The sequence below is a fragment of the Oryx dammah genome, unplaced genomic scaffold (assembly GCF_014754425.2).
Source record: "Oryx dammah isolate SB20612 unplaced genomic scaffold, SCBI_Odam_1.1 HiC_scaffold_2, whole genome shotgun sequence".
Taxonomy (NCBI): Eukaryota; Metazoa; Chordata; class Mammalia; order Artiodactyla; family Bovidae; genus Oryx; species Oryx dammah.
The window spans coordinates 195,629,464-195,634,983 of record NW_024070186.1 but is presented as its reverse complement, the minus strand read 5'-3'; the positions used below and the strand labels follow the sequence as shown (position 1 = coordinate 195,634,983).

The window sequence follows — 5,520 nt, the reverse complement described above, 5'->3', positions numbered from 1 at the left end:
GGCTGGCCGCAGCGGCCGGAGGGGGAGGGGAGCCCCAATCCCCCAGACTTTGTACTTTTATTTTGCGCTTTCAGCAAAATCCTTTCTGGGTTGAGTAGCCGGGAGCTGCCCGCGGCAACCTACTTGGCTGCGGGCGCCAGGAGTGCAGACATGGTCGTAGGGGCCGTCCTGGGCGCCCGCACCCTCCGCAGCCCCGCAGGAACCCGTGCCCAGCTAGGCATTACGTACCCTCGAAAGGAAGCTTGGAGGGGCAGAAATCCTTTCCGATCCTGCCTCAGAGACCGACCGTGGTGATTAGATTTTAATTAAAACAAGAGGAGCCCGCTCTTTCGCCCCTCGCTGCGGACTCAGCGTTTTTGCATCGTTCGTTCTATTTTTTTTTTCCCCCAATCCATTTTTAAGGCAACTTTTCTGGAGGAGGGGGATAATGAGCTAGTTCGCGCCCATTCGTTCTATTTTCTTTACTCCACTTTTAGAAAAAGAAGGGGGTAGGCTTGGAGAACCAACTGGGGGTGTCTTAATTTAATTCCAGTATAAATTTTTGGGAAAAAAAAGTTCAGCCTCCTGAGGGCAGTTTCAAGTTGCCCTTCCTGGAGCCTCCTGCGCTGGTTTCTAGGCTGCCCTCTTTTGGAAGCTGGAGCTCTGCGTGCGCGGGGGGAGGAGGGGAGAGAAGGAAAGAAAGCCTCGAAAATAGCCGGAGCCGAGGGGAAGGAGTGGCGGAGCAGGGCAAGCAGGTCTCAGTGGCGGCCGGAGGCTCCTGGTGCAGCCCCGGGACGACCGGGAGCACAGACCGAGAGGAGAGGGGGGTTAGAGAAAGGAGGTATTGTGTTCTGTGCCTTGGGGGAGGGGGGTGACTGCAGAAGTAAAGTGAATGCAGCTGAGCTGCGCGAGGCTGCTGGAAGCCAAAGCCGGGGAAGGGGCCTTGCGTGGCCACGGGCGCAGCCCGGGTGGGCGCCGAGTGTCTCCAGTCTTATCCAGAGGCCTTTGTGGGTTTCTAGTAAACCCTCCCACTCCCGAGCCCCCATCGCTCAGTATTCAGACCCCAAACACTGATCCCCCATCCCAACACCCCCACCCGGGATCTGGAATGTTTTTCTTTGTTTTAATATAGCTCAAGAAAAAAAAAAATGTCGAGAGTTGGGGTGGGGAATACAAAGGGCTTGCGGGGGTGGAAAAAAACAAAAGCCTATTTTTATAAATGTTTAATGTTTTCACCCCTGGATGCTCCAAGACGCCGTAATTGTGCCGGCGCGGTATGTGTGCCATAAATCATTTAGTTGCTAATAAAAATTGTGCCTGTTTGCCCTGGATTTGCCAATGGCGTCTGCATTTTCCAAGTGTGCGCCTGGTCGGCGTGGCGAACCAAGCCTGCATTTCATTAGGGCCAAGGTTTGGGGGGCAAGCGTAGGTCCCCTCCCCTCCCCATACCCCGGACCGCTGTGGGCTGCAGCCCCCTTGTGCCGCCCTCCCCGCGCATACCCGCCGCCCGCAGAGCCCCTGGTGTAGGGCCTGGGAACCCAGAGGTGGCGGCGGCGGCTTCTTCTGGCTAGCCGGACAGACCGTGCCGGGCAGTGCAGGGTCTCCGAGCTACAGCGCGGGTCGGGGTGCGGGCCGACCTGCGTGCGCCCGGATCTTTGCCCCTCTCCGCCGGCGCGCCGCCGCCCGCACTCGCAGGGTAAACAGGCGGCCGGGAGCCATCTTAAGGGCGGGGGACGGATCCCAAATGGAGAGGTGGGCGCAGTCCAGGCTGCTTTCAAGACCCCCCGCCATTCGTAGGGGGCCTCGGGGGCGCCCCCGGCCGGCCCTCGCGGTCTGGGGAAACACGCTGCCCGCTTTGGTGGCCACAACTCAACGTAAACCCGGGCCTGGGTGCCCCGCGCGGAGCGGGCCAGAGCGCGCGGGCCCCGCAGCCCTCCCGGGTCCAACCGCCATCTTCCACCCCTCCCCCCGCATACTTGTGTTTACTCGGCAGGATCCGTGGCCAAAAAAGAGTGTTGACGCAGTGTGTGTGTGTGTGTGTGTGTGTGTTTTGTACTGGCTGGGCGGGAAATCGGCTGAAGCGGGGAACCTCCTCGCAACCGCAAACCTCAGTCCCCGGAGAAGCCGCCCAGGCCCGCGCTGTTGTCCGCGGTCATCGCCCGGGCCGCCAGAGCCGAGGCCTTTCGTGCGTTCCCGGGTCTCCAGTTCGGTGGACGCAGCCCGACTGACAGTATTCTTTCGCTTTGTTTTAAAACCAAAGGACAGGCCAACCTTGGACTCGGCGCGGGCTGAGCGTCCCCGCGCTCTGGGGCAATCCTGCCCAATTCAGGGTCAAACCCTGCACTCCCCAGAATGCTGGTGTGGCTGCCCGCAGGGACGGCATTCTCCCCCGACCCCTTTCCCCACCCCACCCCACCCCACCCCGAAAAGAAACCATCGTTTCCTAGGCCTGAGCCACCTCCACCACTTGCCCCAAGCCGCCTTAGGCAGCGGGACCGAAATCCCCGCGCTCCACCAGCCTCTCCATGAAGGCAGCCCCGGGAATTCGCCGGCCTCCGCTGCCCGCTTGGGAAGCTGTGTCGCAGTCTTTTAAGCGCCTGTTTTCAGGTTCCAGATCCGACGACCAGGGAGCTCCTGGCCCGGGTGCTGCTAAAACCCGGAGAGGCCCCGCCCGGGAAAGCCAGGCTTGCCATCCCCTTGCCGGGACTGGCCCAGTCACGACTCGGTGTCGAGCCGAGGTTCGACCACCCCCGCCGAAATCAGTCCCGACCCGCCAGGAAGCCTAAGGACGCCTCGCCAGAGCCCGGAAAGCCGCAGGGGCCAGGACGCACTGCACACAGAGCCGGCATCCCGGAGCATCTGGCCGTCCGGCCGGTCCCGCGGATCCCTGCGGCGCTCGGCTCCGCCTCCAGCCCTGGCCTCTTCCCCAGGCCGGGTCGGGTCTTCCACTCGACTGTTTGGCTCTAAGGGGACGGAGACAGTCTCCGGTGCTGGGGGCCGGCTGGGGCCATAAATCTGGGCGCGGGGGAGGGGGGAAGGGAGGCCTCCTTCCCACTGCCTGGGCCGGTATTCCCGGTGAGGCCGGCGTCTGGACCGCACCAGACACCCTGTCCTCCAGGTCCGGGGGTGGGGGGGGGCTGAGATTAAGCAGGGAGTCAAGTCTGAAATTTCCCTGTTGGCCAGAGGGAACGAACAGCCTTGTCCAGTGAGCACCACCAGCTTCCATCCCTGCGGCTGCGGAACCCTGAGGGGGCCTGGGCCTCCCCTGACCGCTCCCTGGGGTAGGGGCGCTTAGCGACGAGCTCTATTACTTGGAAGGCGAGGTGAGGGTGCAGTGGACGCGCCGCCACCTGCCTGAGCCCAGTTCGGGCTCTGTGCGTGCCATCCTGGGCGACGGCTGGGTCACAGTGGCCTCTCAGAACTCAGCCTCAAAGCGCGGACTCTGCGGCCGTTCTGGGCCACGCTTCTGCCCTCGGAGCGCTAGGTGCACCATGTGGGGAGGGGGCTTTGTGTGCATCGAGGACCAAACAAGGTCTCCAGGCGCCTCGCCTGGAGGCAAAGGGCTCGTCTGGTTCCCCACCCGGTGCCAGCCCCATCTCCTCTTTGCTGTGCCCTCTCTGGACCCAGTTCGGCCCTCTCGTCAGCCACCCTCTTTGTCGAAAACAGGCGAACCAGCGGGGAAGCAGGAATGGGTCCAGCGCTGGAGACAGCCTGGCAGGGGTGGCAGTCTCTCTACCCCATGCAGGAGCGGAGCGGGTAGAGGGGGACTGATCCAGATGGGGTTGATTTGCAATAATAACGCTTAATGTCACCAGCTTTGTTTGTCTCTTTGCCAGAGGGGCGGGGAACGGGCCTTCGCACCAGTACTCTGCATCCCCCGACAAGCAGGCAGTGCACGCTGTTCATCAGGACAGCCACCTCCGGACAGCCTCCTGGACTTTGGTGGGGACAGCCGCCGAAGGGGGAGGCATTCACACACACACACACACACACACACCACTTACACATTCACCGTGCCTCCTGGGATCCTCCCTGCGCCAGTGCCACGACAGCAAACTGGCACGTGGAAGATCCCGGAGGCGGAGGGTTTGGAAACCTCGCTGCGAGATACTCACCCAGGGAGCTTCGGCTCCTTCCTAGAATTTCTAAAAGCACAAGTGAAGGGACCGAGGCCTCCGGGCGGAGCCCAGAAGAATTTGAGCGCTCCCCTCGGCGGCGGGAACGCAGCCTGGGAGTGGAGAGGCGGCTGAGCCGCATTCCAGCCGCGCCTCCCCCGGCCCCAGCCCCGCGGCGCCCCAGGAAGCGCCTCCGAAAACAAAGCGCTGCGGTTTCAGCCCAAGGTTAAAGTCCACCGCGAGCGTTTCCCCCCCCACCCCCAGAATCCGAGAGCGATAGTGTTTCTCCAAATAAACCGCCAATAAATCAGCCCGGGGGCCGCCTGCTAAGGAGCTCTACTGACCTTGGGGACTGGATCTTCTGCTAGACCCGTCGGGGGAGAGGCACGGGGAGGGGCCCCATGTGCCAGCCGAGCCCCCCTCCCACTCCGCAGAGGAGCAGAAGAAGGACTGGCCAAGGGCATTCAGGGGCGCTTATTGGGGTACTAGTGTGCCCAGGGGATGGAACAGCTGTTATTTGCGGGGGGCGGGGGGGCTGGCAGTATTTGGAGGGTAAAGCTGACCACGTGTCCATTGAGCGCCTAGGGTCCCCGCACTGTCCTAGGCACCCAGGGAAGGGACACGGGCACAGCAAGGCCTCTATGGGGGCCTTCTTTGTCTGGGTGTGCCTGGGTGTGCTCCACAAGCCTGTGTGTGCGCCTATGACTAATGGGATTTATGTATGTCAGCGGCCAGGGTGACTAATGGAAGGCTTGGCAGCCTGTGTGCTTGTGGGGGGCTGCCAGGGGAGGGGTGCTGCACCTCTCGATGGAGAGTCAGTGTCCCCCAGGGCCCTTGATGGGGAGTCAGTGCCCTCCAGGTCCTCTTCTCTTGCCGGCTGGCAGCTCCATCTGGGCCTCTGAACCCCCGCCCGGCAGGCCTGTGCATGCTGAGAGCTCCAGAGTAAATTCCGAAGGCAGCCTGGCCCCCCAGAGGCATCTCCGCCCCTGCCCGCCGCCCTGCCCCACGTGGCCCCTGCACACCCAGCCCAGCCCACCTGCATCCACAGCAGGATGCTCGGGCTTCCTCTCCTTCCGTCTGAAAATTCCTTCTGATGCGAACCTCTGCTCTGTGCAGGCTTGGACAGTCCTCTGACATGGGTGCTGTCGGGCCCATTTAACAGACCAGAAACCCGAGGTGCAGAAAGCAGCGGTGGGCCCACCCGGGCACGGGGCGATGGGGGATACCAATGGGGAGTCCCAGCACCCCTGGGAGCCCCCAGCCTGACCACGGCTAGCTGAGAGGAGGTTCACAGCCGACTGCACTAACCCAGCCTGCCACCCGCCTCCTGCCTTGCCTCGTCCACCCTCTCCACCTCCTGGGGCCTCTTCTGCCCTCGCCTGGGATGGGGAGGCAACAGGGGTCAGAGGTTAACGGGAGCCCCTTT

The 5,520-nt window shown here is 62.8% G+C and overlaps 1 long non-coding RNA gene across 1 annotated transcript; it reads left to right on the top strand.

Moving 5' to 3' along the window:
• The first annotated feature begins 2,957 nt into the window (after nucleotides 1–2,957).
• Nucleotides 2,958–4,421, top strand: LOC120856278. The gene is made up of 2 exons (XR_005719418.1): nucleotides 2,958–3,302; nucleotides 3,816–4,421. It is a non-coding gene; the product is annotated as an uncharacterized LOC120856278 (long non-coding RNA).
• Nucleotides 4,422–5,520: the final 1,099 nt, after the last annotated feature.